The 14,676-nt window shown below is 45.8% G+C and overlaps 1 long non-coding RNA gene across 1 annotated transcript; it reads right to left on the reverse strand.

Annotated features, from left to right (window-relative positions):
- Window positions 1-233: 233 nt before the first annotated feature.
- On the reverse strand, window positions 234-9,344 carry LOC125387633 (uncharacterized). The gene is made up of 4 exons (XR_007227925.3): window positions 8,855-9,344; window positions 6,618-6,764; window positions 5,682-5,829; window positions 234-1,148 (listed from the first exon to the last, which is right to left on the reverse strand). It is a non-coding gene; the product is annotated as an uncharacterized LOC125387633 (long non-coding RNA).
- Between the last annotated feature and the right edge of the window lie 5,332 nt (window positions 9,345-14,676).

A 14,676-nucleotide genomic window follows, 5' to 3' on the forward strand; every position in this document is an offset into this window, starting at 1 on the left:
AAGTCATGTATACCACTAATGTTAGTATGGTTTGGGTTCGTTTACACTTTAGTGAAGTAAATATGCAATTATTTTCCTTGACGTTCACAGACTTCCGGAACTCTTTCTCAGACCTGTCGAGGACATGTGCACGTAAGCTTAAGAAAGGAAATCCACGCTCTAAACTTAGGTAAAGAAGACAGCTTGACAAATTAGGTTATTTCACACAAGAAATATTTACAGAACACCTAGTACATGCCAGATAGTATTCTAGACACAGGGCAACAGTTTTGAAGGAGGCAGACAAGGTGGGAACATCCTACAAGCACATGTATCTCAGTGGAAGAGCAGGACATTGAAGAACAAGCCGAGCATCTCAGGCTGCAGTAAATGCTATGAAGGAAACATAGCACAGAGCTGGCTGAGGGCACATGGGTGAAGTGACTGCTTTAGAGTCTGTACCTAGCAAGTCTAAAGGAGGTGACGTTTGAGCTGAGGCCAGCTTGGAAAAAGGAGTCAGACACCCAGTATGAGGGCACACCCACAGCTGAAGGTGCCAATGGCACCAGGGATGGGTGTGATACAGTGGTGGAGCCCCGGGAAGAACACGGCAGAAGGTCGAGGGTGGGGAGGTGGGTGCACCTGAGTCAGAGCTTGAGCGCGGAATCCGTGAAGAGCAGGGACTTCAGATTTCATCTGCAGTCCGATCGCTGTAAACGGTGTGCTATGATCATGTAGAATAGATTGTGTACGGAAAGTGGGAGCAGGAGGCTTCATGCGGGGAGCTGTCGTCGTTAATGGAGTGTGGGAAGGGTGGCCGGTGACTCAGCAGGTGGTAATGCAGACAGAGAAATGAAAGACTCGGGACCATTTCCCTAGTGTAACTGGCAGGTCGCAGGTAGAAAACATAGCATCCATCCCTGGACGACTTGGGAAAGGGTCACTTAGGTGCTAGAGTGGTGGGGAAGGTGGACTTGGGGGCAAGGTCACAACTGGCACTCTGGTTTTGAGAGTCAAATGGAGACACTTGGATACAGGGACTTGCAGCTCCGTGGGGGTAAGGCCAGTAATCACCGTCTGCATTTGCGGTTCCGTCTCACTTGCTGCACCGTATCGTGACTGTAAAAATGATGTCTCATCAGGTGCTGGAGAGCAGCCAAGACCACTGACTGTAAGGACAGAAAGCATTAGATGTGAGCCCTAGGGGGACAGAGGTTGGGACTGATCACTGAGGATTTATTGATCACCTATTCCTAGCCTGACCCTTCAGATTGGTGGGTTCCCAAGGGCAGGGCTGCAGGCTCTACCAGCTGCTCTCTGAAGCCTGGAAACTGTCGGTGGCTGAGGTGATGACCCCGCGCAACCCTCTGATTAAAGTGGGGTTAGCGAGGCTTCATTACCAGACATTTTCATTACTATTACCACAGCCGTGCTTCTTTCTCGGTGAGTCCAACCTCTTTTTTTTTTTTTTTTTAATAAAGAAAGGTAGCTTCTGTGTTTATTTTTGTGATTGTATTTTAATTACATTTCTCCCTTCCCTTTTGTCCCTCTAAACTCTCCCATATACCTCTCCCCAGTCTTCTTCAAATCCATGATCTCTTTTCTCATCACTTCTTAGTAAATGCACATATGTATTTGTATAAGCATATAGATTCCCAATCTGTTGAGTCCATATGATGTTACTAGTCCGTATGTTTCCAGAGCTGAACTGCCCACAGATCCTCAACCGTAGACAAAGAACTGCAAGCAACAGAAGAAGGCTGGGAAGAGGAGAGGTGGCCTGCCCCTCAGGGAGGAACATACCAATTGATCTCTGGTGCCAACAGTTCAGCTCTGAAGTCCAACCTCTTTTAATCTCCCATTTATATTTGAATAATTCCCCCAGTTTGTGAGTGCCACCTTCCTTTGTAGATCCTTCAGGATAGTCTGGGGTCTTTCTTCTTCCTTAGCACTGTTCTCCACACCTGCCTTGACAGTCTTCCTGGGAGGAGCTGGGGGCCGCCTAACGTTTTAGCAAATTCTTTTTCCTGCTTGCCCAGTCTCTGTGTTTGAGTTTCCCAGGAAACAGACTCCCAGCGAAGATTTGTGTGTAGGCGTTTGTTTATCTATTTATTTATTGCTTTGCTTTTCTGTTTTGTTTTGTTTGTTTTGTTTAGGAGGAGTTCCTTGGGACAGTCGTCTGTGAAAGCGAAGAATGCAGGACAGGACAAAGAGAGGACTTGAGCTGTGGTCTGGTCCAGGAGACCCCTCCCCTCATCTCCCAGGAGCTCTCAAGCCTGGGGTCCCTCAGAGTTGCCCTGAGTGCAGCAAGGGGGTTCAGAACTTCTTCGTTCCGTCTTGCTTTCTTTACCTGTTTTTATGACCAAAGCAACTTAAGAGAGAAAGCAGTTGCTTTGGCTCACAGTGTGAAGGTACAGTCCATGGCCCCGGGGAATGTCCAGGAAGCTGGCGCCTGAGGCAGCTGGTTACATGGTACCTGTCATCCCGCAACAGAGAGTGAGGATTGTCTCATTTCACCTTCTCTTTATTCAGTCCAGGACAGGAGTACACAGAATGGTGCCTCCCAAATCGGGTCTTCTCAATTGATGAGCAGATAAATCCCTCCCAGGTTTGCTGAGAGTCTAACCTAATCTGTATAACCCCTCAGAGGCATGCCTGGAAGTTAGTTTCTGGGTGATTTTAGATCGCATCAAGTTGTCAGTCTATATTGATGGTCACATCCCACTTAATCCTTAAACACGGATGGACTCGAGGAAGATACATGTCCTGGACAAGGTAACTTCCTTAGCCGGAGAGCAATTCCTGGTCTGGGACGCAGCTAAACGTGTTCACCACCACCTTTCCTGACCTCTACAAAAAGCCTTGCAGTTTGTACTCTATGCCTCCTTCCCCCAGATTCTGATAGCAATACGATCCAGTTCAGAGTTTGAGTGAGAGGTTAAGACTCGGAAACATTAAACAAACCATCCTAAAAGTAGAGATGAAGTTCAAGCCATTGTCTGTCCCTCCAGACCTTGTTTCTTTGTGCCATATTGGATTATTGCAGAGTAGAAAAAAAATGCATTTTAAGCAGAAGCAAGCTATCCAAAAGCCAGGATAGAACCTGCCAGGTGTGCTTGTTTAATTTTTTTCCCACATTTTTCTTTTACATGCGTATGTGTTGATGTGTATGTCTATGTTTGTGTGTACTTGTGTACATAGGTGTGAACATGCCAGGGGTCAACATCTGGCTCCTTCCCGTATTGCTTTCCACCTTATTTTTTGAGACAGGATCTCACAGAACTTGTAACGTGACAATTTGTCAAGGCCAGCTGACTGGAAGCCCCAAACATTCTTCTGTTTCTGCTTCCCTGTTTCCGGGATTGCAGACCCATGCTGCCCGCTGAGGTTTTTACGTGGTATTGGGGATTGAACTCAGGTCTGAGTGAACACTTCCCAGTCTTGGCCTGCCAGTCACAAAATTTTGAGATACATCAGCTCATCCGATTTAGCTAGAATTTGGGGCAATGACGTTCATCTAGTGATGCCATTTGTGACGATGAGGGCACGGGGTGGCAGGGGCAGGCCACCAAGCAGTGTGTGAAGCCTGGTGCCAGATATTACTTGTTGTATCAGTTGCTTTTCTTGTTACTGAGAAAAAACACCTGTAAGAGTCGCTAAAGGAAGGAAGGGGCTGTTCTGTGGCTCATGATGCGTGCACAGCCCATCATGGTGGGGAAAGCGTGGCTGCAGGAGCTTGAAGGAGTTGCCTGCATTGCATCTGTAGCCAGGAAGCAGAAAGTAATGAATGATGGTACTCAATTCACCAATTCCTTTTGTTATTCGGTCTGAATCTCCCACCCATGGCAGGCCCACTTGCGTTTCACTAGTGTCTCCTCGGCCGCGATCCTGCCAAGTTGACAACCGATGTTAGCCATGACACATGCTGGTGGGAGGGACCTGGGACTGCCCTCATTTGAGCTCCCTTGGAGGGTCTACAAGGCAGCCAGAGTATTGGCTGAGAAGTAAGTTCTCTCAGTAAAAATGTATTGCAATAATGCCTGGAACACAGAGGAGAGGCGGGGCCTTCCCTACAGCTGCGCAGTGGACAAGCGAGTGCCAACCAAAGCAAGCAGCAGCTGTAGCCCACGGTCCACTTCCTGGTCACCAGTCTCAAGCAGAAGTGGCACTAGCAGCAGGTGCTCTGGCCTCCAGCTGGCAGCTGTGTTGATTGATGTTGAAATCAAAAGATCAGGTGCCCACCCCCGAACAACCCCACCTTGCCCGGCCCCGTGTCTCCTCTTCCAGCCCTTCTAAACACTTAGTAAGCACTTGGTTTCTTGGATTTGTCTTTCTAATGGGAATACTTGGGATGTTTTTCCTTTTCCTGTGCTGAGTGTGAGACAGAGGCCCCAGTGCGAAGCCAGTCAGGGTTTGCTCTGCTTTTTAGACATACACGTGAAATAACTGGGGAAAAATGTTTTTCTCCCAGAGAGCAATGCAGTAATGAACACAAGACAAACTGAATCCCTGAATGCTGAGATCAGTCCCCAGGGAGAGTTACTGCTTCCTAAAGCAGGTGAGCTTGAAGCCTTGTCTTGATGTATGGATGGAACGCCTACCCATTACAACCAAAATGCTTGGTCCCAGTGTCGTGATACCCTGAACAACACCCTAATGTCACAGAGACACGCACATGAAATCGCGTCAGAATCTTGCTATTTCCTACTATATTGATAAGATGCTTTTCCAGTAAGGAGATCCATGACAGTTTATGACCATGGTGTACTAGCCAAATGCCAGACACGTGTTGCTGATGGCTGAGGTTCTGGTGGTCTTGCCTTTATTATTATAGCCTGAGGCGGAAAGCCTCAAAGTCAGAGGCATAAAAAGCAGTGTAAGCAAATGAAGAACACATTATAAACTAAAATTCCTACTCCCAAGAAATGCTTTAAAAAAAAAAAAAAGAAAAGAAAAGAAAGGCAGTGGACTTTGGTAAGTCAGGTCACTTGAGTTCGTAGCCAACAAAATAAAAAGGACATTGGACTTCTAAAGTGTTGGAAGTTTTGAAGACTGTATTTTTCATTTTATAAGAGTTGTACTGTACTTTATACTATGATATTAACGTGAGACTTTGGGGAGATGGGATGGAAATTTATGGCTCAAATTGATGTGTTTGGGCTTCAAGCTGGCAAGGGGCGGGTTGTGCTGGTCAGTTCCACTGTAAACTTGACACGTCCTCCACCCACCTGGGAAGAGTCTTTGACTAGATCAGGTTGGCTTGTGGACATGTCCGTGGGGTGATTGTCTTGGTCATTAATTGACCTGGGAAAATCCAGCCCTCTGAAGGAAGCACTATTCTCTAGACAGCGACTCCTGAACAACCCAAGGAAGGCAAAAGCTAGCTGAGGACACACAGAACAGGGTGTATTTATTCTCATTGCTCTTGTCTGTGGATGCCATGTGTCTGTTGTAAGCTCTTACCTTTCGTTCCCCACAACGACAGACTACAACCTGCTATCATAGGCCAAACACCCCTCTTCACAAAAAAACTTCTCGAACAAAGCTGCCATTTACAGAGGGGAAGGCTCAAACTGGACAACCTACCTGCAAACGCAGAATCTGCCACCCAGAAGATGCGATGAAGCCATCGGTTAAAGGAAGGCAGGGTTAGGACGACATGGAAGCACCCCCACTTTAACAAGATTTACTGTGATGCCTACCTTCTACTTCATGAGTCTCTGTCTACGTTCCAGGCAACAGCTGCTCCCACTTTATGGTTGTGGGTACAATGTGTCCTAGTAAATCCTGTGTAGAAGATGCGTTCATGTGCTCCATCCTTTTAACAATCTGCTTAATTAGGGTGCTGTCCTTTTAAGCAAAGCATTTACACAGTTACTTTATTGCACTTGAATTCAACATTAGCTTCAACAGACTTCATATAATTTTATGGGTTTTTTTTTTAAAAAATTGCTATACAATGAAGGGAATTTATTTTATCATCATTATGGAGTTATTCCCACGGATACTTAACAGTCATTGGTACAGAAGTCTAGGAAATGCTATTAAGAAGGTCAGACCTTACATATGTGGTTTTGCTGATCTTGTCTTTATTATTACAGCCTGATGCTGAGAGCCTCAATTTCCTTATCTGCAAGATGAGGCCAGGATCTTCCTTGCCTCAAAGCAATTGTGAACATCAAATAAAATATCCTCCATGAAAGGGCTTTACCAAGCATCTATAACTGTGTGTGTTTCTGGGACTTTCCCTTCCTGGAGAAGCCTCACTCCTCACACCCATCTGCAAAGGTTGCTGGAATGTGAAGTTTAGACACAGTGGGATCGACTCAGCTTTGGGGGGGTGCACGGATGATAAAAAACACATGGTTCAGATGGCTTTGCCAAGAAGGTGGGGCTTATGCAGAGATGAGTGCCCAGACAGTGGGGAGTGGGGGAAGACGGACAGGAACAACGGAGGACAGAGATGGGATTAGTCGGACCTGTGCTATGGACGGTCCTATCTGGGCCTCCGCTTCATTATACCAAGTTGTTTACCAGGCCTCTGCTCATTCAGTCTCATCAGAAACATCATGTTACTTGCATGAGGGTTCAAACAAATAATTCTTGCCTTTTGGTACACCAGTGCTCGGGACTATCACCTGTGATCTGTGAACTGAAGTGCTAGAATTTCCTCGATATGTACGTAACCCTTTGAACATGGGTGAAGTGGACCTTGACTGACACCAGGTTTCCCTGGTCCACGCATGGCACAGTTAGATGTGTCCTCATCTGTGTTGCTTCTAAATCTGAAAGACAAAGAAAGATTGATGAAGTGGGTCGCAGTATCTTCTGAATAATGCCATATTATTCCAATAGAGATCTGTAAACAGTCTTCAGAACTGTGTCTCATAGCATCATAAGCTCATTAGTCACGGGCAAGGGAGGTGGTTCAGTGGGGAAAGGCACTTACTATAGCAACCCTGGATCTGGACCCCTGGAATGTCCTCAAAAGCTTTTTTAGGGTGTCGTGCACCCGTAACCCCAATGTTCCTATAGCTACCTGGGAGAAGGAGACAGGAGAATTGTCTGGAAGCTTGTAGCCTGGAGTATGACAAAGTGACACAAACGACAGGAGAGACCCTTCCTCAAGCAAGGCAGAAGGTGAGAGCCAGTTTCCAAAGTTGTCTTCTCGGATGGCTTGGCTGGTAAAGGTGTTTGCCGCCTAGCCTGGCAACCTGAATTCAATCCATACACCCATATGGTAGAGGAAGAAAACAGGCTAACAAAATATGTCTTCTGACCTGTACATGTCCCCTGTGTGTGCCCACGTACACACTCATAGACGAACATACAGACGCAAAGTACGTAATAGGGCAAGAGAGCTGTGCTCTGATTTCCCAATTGTGGTGAAGCAGGGGCATCCCCACACCCACACACCATACACATATACACTAAAAAATAATAATATTTCAGATCATGGAGAGGGTGTGGTAGGCTACCTGCATAACATGTATGAGGTCCTGGGTCTCATCTCATGTACCAAAAAAACACGACAATAAATCCATGTGTCAAGCCCAACTATTTTGCTTACTTATCACAGATATGTTCAAGTTTCGTTGCATTTTAAAGCATGTAGACTTGAGGTCAAAAAGAGTCATAGAACATAGGTTTGAACCAGATCTTAGCATATAGTGCCTGGGTTAAGTTTGAACAAGTTTTGCTCTATCCGCCGGGACCTCAGTTTGCCCAGGTCTTAAAATGGAGATAACATCTATTTCACAAGGCAAACATCAAAGATTAAAGTTAGCGCTTTAGGAAGGTTAATGGCAGGGCCTTCCTTCCTCTACTGATCTCATCTTACAGAAGCGGATACATGTCCTTAGTTATTGGCATCTCTTTTACAATAGAACACCTTGACTGCACTCTTAGCTCAAATGCCCACTGACAATTGCCGTTGCTGTAGGTCATGGGGGGTTGGGAGACATGCTTTGGTTGTTGGCTTTCATTTCCTCCTCACTAATATTAGCATTTAATTTAATAGCAGCTGTGCCCTTCTTGACTGACCTCTCAACTGAAGATAAAAACAGAGCCATGGGCTGATTTTCACTCCATCCAACTGCAGTCTGGATAGTGGAGCTTCGATCTACCCTAATGTGGGCCCGAGAATTGTGTGACGGAAAGAGTGTACGGAGACTGAAGTGGCATGCGGAGATCAGCTGCGTGTCCACCTCAGTCCTCCGCCTGGAAGGACGCTGGCTGGATAATCCGATGCTCCATACAAAGGCTTTCCTTTAATGCAGCTGATGGCAAGGAAATGTTTAACTGAAAAGAAAACAGCGTGGACTCCTATATTGTATGGGATCGAATTTGCTTGCAGGAGACAACACCCTTCTTCCTCACCCAATGTTCTCACTGAGAACTAGTTGAGAGATAAAAGAATCGGTGGAGGCAGGTAGAGAAGCTTTATTAGTGATGTTAGTATTAAGAGTATGGCTTCTGGGCACACTATGTATGCTGTGCTCTCTGACTTGGGGAGCTGAGGACAAGGGATTACTTGAGTTTAGAAGTTCAAAACCAGCCGAGGTAACATAATGAGACTTCCCTCTCATCTCAAAAGAAGGAGTAGGAAGAGGGAGAAGGGGCTGAAGGGGGAGAGGAGGAGGGAGATGAAGAGGCAGCTGTCAGCTGGGAGTGTCTTCCTGAGAGCATGTAACTCTTGTATCTTACATGCCCAAGCAAGTAGACAGAGACACAATCAGTCAGGACTCTTCTGCTGACTTCTCGCGTGTTGAAGACATACGGGACCTCTGTTCTCGGCAGGTGAAGAGATCCCCAAGAAAGATGAAGAGAGAGAATAATTCAGGGATGCCTGCCCAGGTCCTCCTTTGAAACTCACCCTGAGGAGGAATCGAGGAGAGAAGGCTGAAACAAGAACAAGAAAAACAATGTCATGTTTGTGAAATCCCCCCTCATAGAAGGGACCACCGGCTCCGGTGAAGAAGGATTCCTCAGTCAGAGAGGACCTCTCTTTCATCTTGAGAGGGAATTTTGGCTAGATAGTTCACTCTGGAAGCCCACAGCGTGTAACATTTATGCTTCTTAAAGCTGACAAGTGGGATAGAACATCCATATTTTAAGAGTTCTCGTATATTGCAAAATATTTGGCTGCCGCATGCTTCCTCTCCCATCTTACAAAGCGTCGTCCTCGGGGCTATCTACAGGCTCATTATAAATCCATCCATCAACTCCAGCCTCGCAAGACAGCCGTGGAAGAGCAGTTGGAAATGGAAGGATTGAGCAACGGCTGGTCTCCAGATCAGAGGCAAGGCTGCGAAACACAGCAAGATGGCTTCCCCCACCCGCCCCCCAGCCGGGATTATTTCTCAGTGTTCCTGATTCTGCTGGCAGGAATCCTACTGAATTCAGGAAAACCATATGAAATCCATCCCGGGTGTTGCCAAAATAAATTGTTAATAATATCAGACGTGACGCTGAGGAGTATTCATCGCCGTCAGTTTTCTGCTTTGTAATGGCTCCGCTTTGCTTCGCTCGGGATGTGTTGAGAGGCGTAGGAGCCCATCCTGTATGTACGTGCCACGTCTTCTTATCTACCAGGCAGGGGCTTGGCGACCAGGCGGGGTTCATGGGGTTGGGGTGAGGGCATCCCAATACTAACAAAAGATGTTTCTAGTTCAATTTTAAATATCCCTCTGGAGGATATTAATTGTCTGAACTCCTTTAGCCTTTGGGAGCGTGAGACCCACACGAAGGTTGGACTGGAACCATGTATAGAGGACCGTGGAGGTGTGTACCTTTGTACTTCAATACAGTTTCTTCAGCGGCAAAAATTACACGAGATGGCTTCATTTGCTTCCAGTACCTGGTCCAGTCACACGGAACCAAGCTTACCCAGGCAAGCTATCGGACTGCCTGTTACTCACTTGTGCAGGAGAAGGAAGTTGATACCCAAGAGAGTATTGATGCAGGTTTTTTTTAGCTTTTTATTGATATTTTGTGACTTTCACATCATGCACCCCAATCCACTCATCTCCTCTTCCCTCCATATCTGCCCTCTGCCCTTTCATCCTCCCTTCCCCAAACAAAAGAAAACAAAACAAAGCAAAAATCTCTCCATGGAAGTTGCAGCGTGTCTTACAGTATACTGTTTTCCCTAAAGAGCTCTGTTTGCGAGTGTCCAGCATAATAAGGCATTGGACTGGTTCAAAGCCTCTGACTATCAGTACTGGATCTTCACCAGACTCCTCTCTGCCCTACGTCATGGAGATCCTGCGGCTTTGGTTCTGCCAGACCAGCCCCTTCTTAAGCTCATGGACGGGGTGGATGTTGGGGTGAGACCGCTCAAAACCTGGACCTGGGTGGTAGCTGAGTTGTTTAGCCCACCCATTCTCTTGTACCTACGACACCAGAGCCAGCTCTCCTGCCTTGCCCGGGTGAGGTGTGGGGCCAGCAATCCTTCCTGTGGTAACTGGAAAGGGGCAGGATCAGCGCTACTACACCCACGCCTTCTGTGCCAGCTCTCCTTTACCCGCGCCTCCGGCACTGGTTCTCCATCCCTGCCCTCAGCTCTTAGTGATGGGGCCAGAGCTTCTGCCTATGGCAGCTGGCGAAGTGAGGGACCAGCTCTCCCACACTTAAGTCGTTGGCGACAGCTCTCTCCTCACCCACACCAGATCTCCAGCGCTGTCCCAGTGAGGGGCGGGGCCAGCTCACCTGCTCTCATGACCTCAGGGTCAGCTCTCCTGCACCCACACCATCAGGGTCAACTCTTACCACACTGACCAGGTAAGGGGCAGGGCCTCTCTCCCAAAGCGCTGTAGTCAGTGAGGGGCAGGGCCAGGGACAGAAGATTCAGATTCTCTTAATGGGAAAAAAATGTTAGCAGATACAGAACAGATAAGATCCTGTCCTGGAGTGAGTCACAATGACATGACTAATCGAATCATAGTAGATCCTTGGGAACAGATGGTTATGTTGAAAGGAGTCCATATCCTCCCCTTCATCTATAGCACTTCACGGGTGTTAAACGAGAGTTTAAGAGCGCTAGAATGACCCCTTCCCTCTCTTCCTCTTCCTTCTCTTCTGTTCCCTGCCTCCTCTCCCCTTCTTTCCCCCTCCACAACCCCTTACTCTTACGCTGTTCAATGCCCACTAAATAAACTCCATACCTACCCCCCAAAAGAGTGCTAGAATGTTGTGTGTGTCTTGAACATTGATGGTGTAGGACCCCAGTGTTTACCAGGACTGAAAGAAAACAAAAATAGATTTAGACATTTTTGTTGTCATTATTGTGCGTGAATGGGATTGTGATACCTGGAGAGGCTTAGCTGAGTGGTGTGAGGGTTTATTTAACAAAGTCTGAGGTAAGTGGGTCCCAGCAAAGCGGTATGGGTATCCCTTCACTGGACTTTCAACTGGGAATTTTAGAATATGAACTTTTAACCCACTTTTTACTTATGTGCTGGTGGTGGTGTCCCGTGTATGGGGAGAGGTGCACACATGCATCCCTCTACATACGTGAGTGCCCTGTGAGGGATAATGTGCACATTTCTTAATGGGGTTTATTCTAGCTTATTTCTCTGTTGCTGTGATAAAAGATTTACCAGAAGCAACTTGGGAAGATGTCTTAGTTAGGGTTTCTAAGGCTGTGAAGAGACACCATGACCAGGGCAACTCTTGTAAAAAATAACATTTAATTGGGGCTGGCTTACAGTTCAGAGGTTTAGTCCATTGTCATCATGGCAGGATATGGTGGTGTGCAGGCAGACATGGTGCTCGAAAAGGAACTGAGAGCATACATCCTCGGGCAACAGGAAGTGAACTGAGACACTGGACATAGCTTTAGCATATATGAAACCTCAAAGCCTATCCACACAGTGACATACATCCTTCAGCAAGGCCACACCCACTCCAACAAACCACACCTCCTAATAGTTCCCCTCACGATGAGCTTGTGGACTCATTTCATTCAAGCTACCACAGAAGGAAAGGGTTTATTTGGCCTATACTTCCACATCACAGTCCATCATCATGGGAAGTGAACCTGGAACCTGGAAGCAATAACTGAAGCAGAGACCATGGAGGAATGCAGATTGCTGGCTTGCTTCCATGGCTTCCTTAGCTTGTTTTCTTAAACACCTGGCCAGGCCTGGGACCACCCACAGTGGACTGGGCTCTCCCGTGTCAATCATTAGTCAAGAAAATGCCACAGACTGGCTCATAAGCCAATCTGATGGAGGCAGCTCATCAATTGAGGTTCCTTCATAAGTAACTGCAGTTTGTATCAAGTTGGCAAAAACTCATACAAGTTGAAAACAATTAAAAAATAAGCTAGAATACAGGTATTGCCTTATTATCACCAAGTTCTGCATAATCTTCCATCATGTCAGAGCTAAAACAACTTTCATATATATATATATATATATATATATATATATATATATATATATATATTCTCTCTCTCCATACACACACACACACACATGCACGTGTGTGCGTATATATCTTTCTGGATATAGTGGCACAGCTTGTAATCTCAGAACCTGGAAGGCAGAGAGCAGAGACAGACAGATTGCTGCAATTTCAGGGCCAGCCTGGGCTACACAGTAAATTTCTGACTAGTCTGGGCTATAGAATCATATACTATATCAACCTTCTTTTCCAAAATCAATCTTACATCAGCCAAAGTTCTACACAATGGCTATGCTGACTGTTGGGTGTAATAACAGCTAGACTTCAAATGAGTCAATGTTCTTACTTATACTTTAATAAACATTATATTCCACTGGGGCCCCATGGCCACCACATGGCTGGGAGCCACCCAAACAAGGCAAGTTGATGCAAGTGGCGTGTGTAACCACCAGAGACCATGCTGAGGCTTGTGGCCCAGGAAAGCACTGAGGGCCATGAGTGGTTCTGAGAAGGCCAAGGCCCATGTTGATGTCTGTGGTCTGTGTTACCTCCGAAGCCCAGGAGGATGCCCATAGACTGGGCTGCTGCCTGAAGCCATGTTACTGTCTGTAGGTACGGGAGAGCCAGCCCCACCTCGTGGAGGGAGTTGTAGGGTATCTGGCACCACTCTGGCTGCTGTCCTCAGCTGATGGCTTCTGGTGCAGATTCAGGAGGAAAAAGATACCCTCCCTTGGGGAGCTGGACACTAAGAAATTGACTACGCTCCACAGGGGAAGGAGGACATGGGAAGACGGGGAGGGGAGCATGATCAGAGTGCATGATGTGAAATTTCCAAATAATCAATTAAAATAAAGATTATATTCACATGGGAGTGACTGTGAAGACCTCTGAATGACTCAGCTGCCCCGGCCCACAGGCATATCCACCACTCATTTTATAAGCAAGCCCATCACACTTCGGAGTTCTTGTTGCTTACACTAGGTTATGTTCTTTCTCTATTCCTTGTGGTAGAAAGCTCAATAAAGGAAAAAAATCACGGTTTTCAGTTTCCTTCTGACCATTATAATTACTAATTTTCTTATCATTTTTCATGAAATTATACAGTCATGAATACCTTAGTATTCATGGAGTTCTAGATTTTAAAATGCAGCATTTCTATATTGGAAATACGGAAATTGGGCAAATATTGACTTACTTGTGGATGAACACATGAATGACTAAACCCTACCTTGTGATTCCTAGATCCAAGGATTTAAGGAATACCTACGAAAACTATAAAATGCCAGCTAGCTATCAAATCTATGGGAAACAGAAATAAGCCTGTAGACCTGAAGAAGGAGAGAATCTACCTGCTGCTGCGTCTCCAGTGGTGACATTGAGCCTTTACTTGGATCTACACTTGGGGAGACGTTCACACCATACCTGGCAGGATGAGTGTCCCGTGACATGGCAGACAGAGGACTTGCCACAAGTATTCCACAGACATCTTCTGAAAGATAGTCTATTGTCTGGGATCACAGCTACAGTTAATGATGGGTTAACTAACGAATAATGACAGCACAGGATAGATATTGCTAGTGGTTCATGCAGGGGTGAAGAATGGGAATAGAACATTTCTTATATGACCAAAAGAATCTTTTTATATAATTTTTTTTGGCTAAACTATATCACAGGTAGCAAATTCCCTTCCTGCATTTCATTTCCTTATAAACACAGTCTTGCTTTACAATTCTGTTTAAGATGTAAAGTTTAGGTTATGACTGAAATCTATTAGTTAAATTTTGCTGTTGACTTTGAGTACTCAATGGCTCCAGCACTATTTTAAAGAAAAAATAATAATTAGGACATTGTGTTTCTATGCTGAAAAATCTCCTTGTGGGTAATTTTTGCTAAACAAGGTTATCTATCTACTCATTGACATTTCAGTGGTCTTGTTAATACCACATTTCAGGAAATGAAAAGGAGAGGTGTTTTAGTTATTATTTAATTTTTCTTGCTTATATGTGTCCCTCTGCATGTTTGCAAGTGTGCCTGTCTGTGTTCATGCACATGTGTTTGTATGTGTTGGAGGTCCAAAGTTGATCTGTGTCCAGTGTCTGTTTTGATCCCTCTTTGCTTTACTTATTAAGGCAGTGTCCCTCAATGAACCTAAAGCTGTCTGACTAAGGAGCTTGTCTGGGAATCCCTGGTCCCTGCTTCCTGAGTACTGGGATTGATTACAAGTGGCTGTCACACCTGACCAGTTTTATATAAGAACCTGAACTCTGTTCCTCAGTCTTATATAGCAAA

This window comes from Myodes glareolus, chromosome 8, assembly GCF_982192425.1.
Source record: "Myodes glareolus chromosome 8, mMyoGla1.1, whole genome shotgun sequence".
NCBI classification, from domain to species: Eukaryota; Metazoa; Chordata; class Mammalia; order Rodentia; family Cricetidae; genus Myodes; species Myodes glareolus.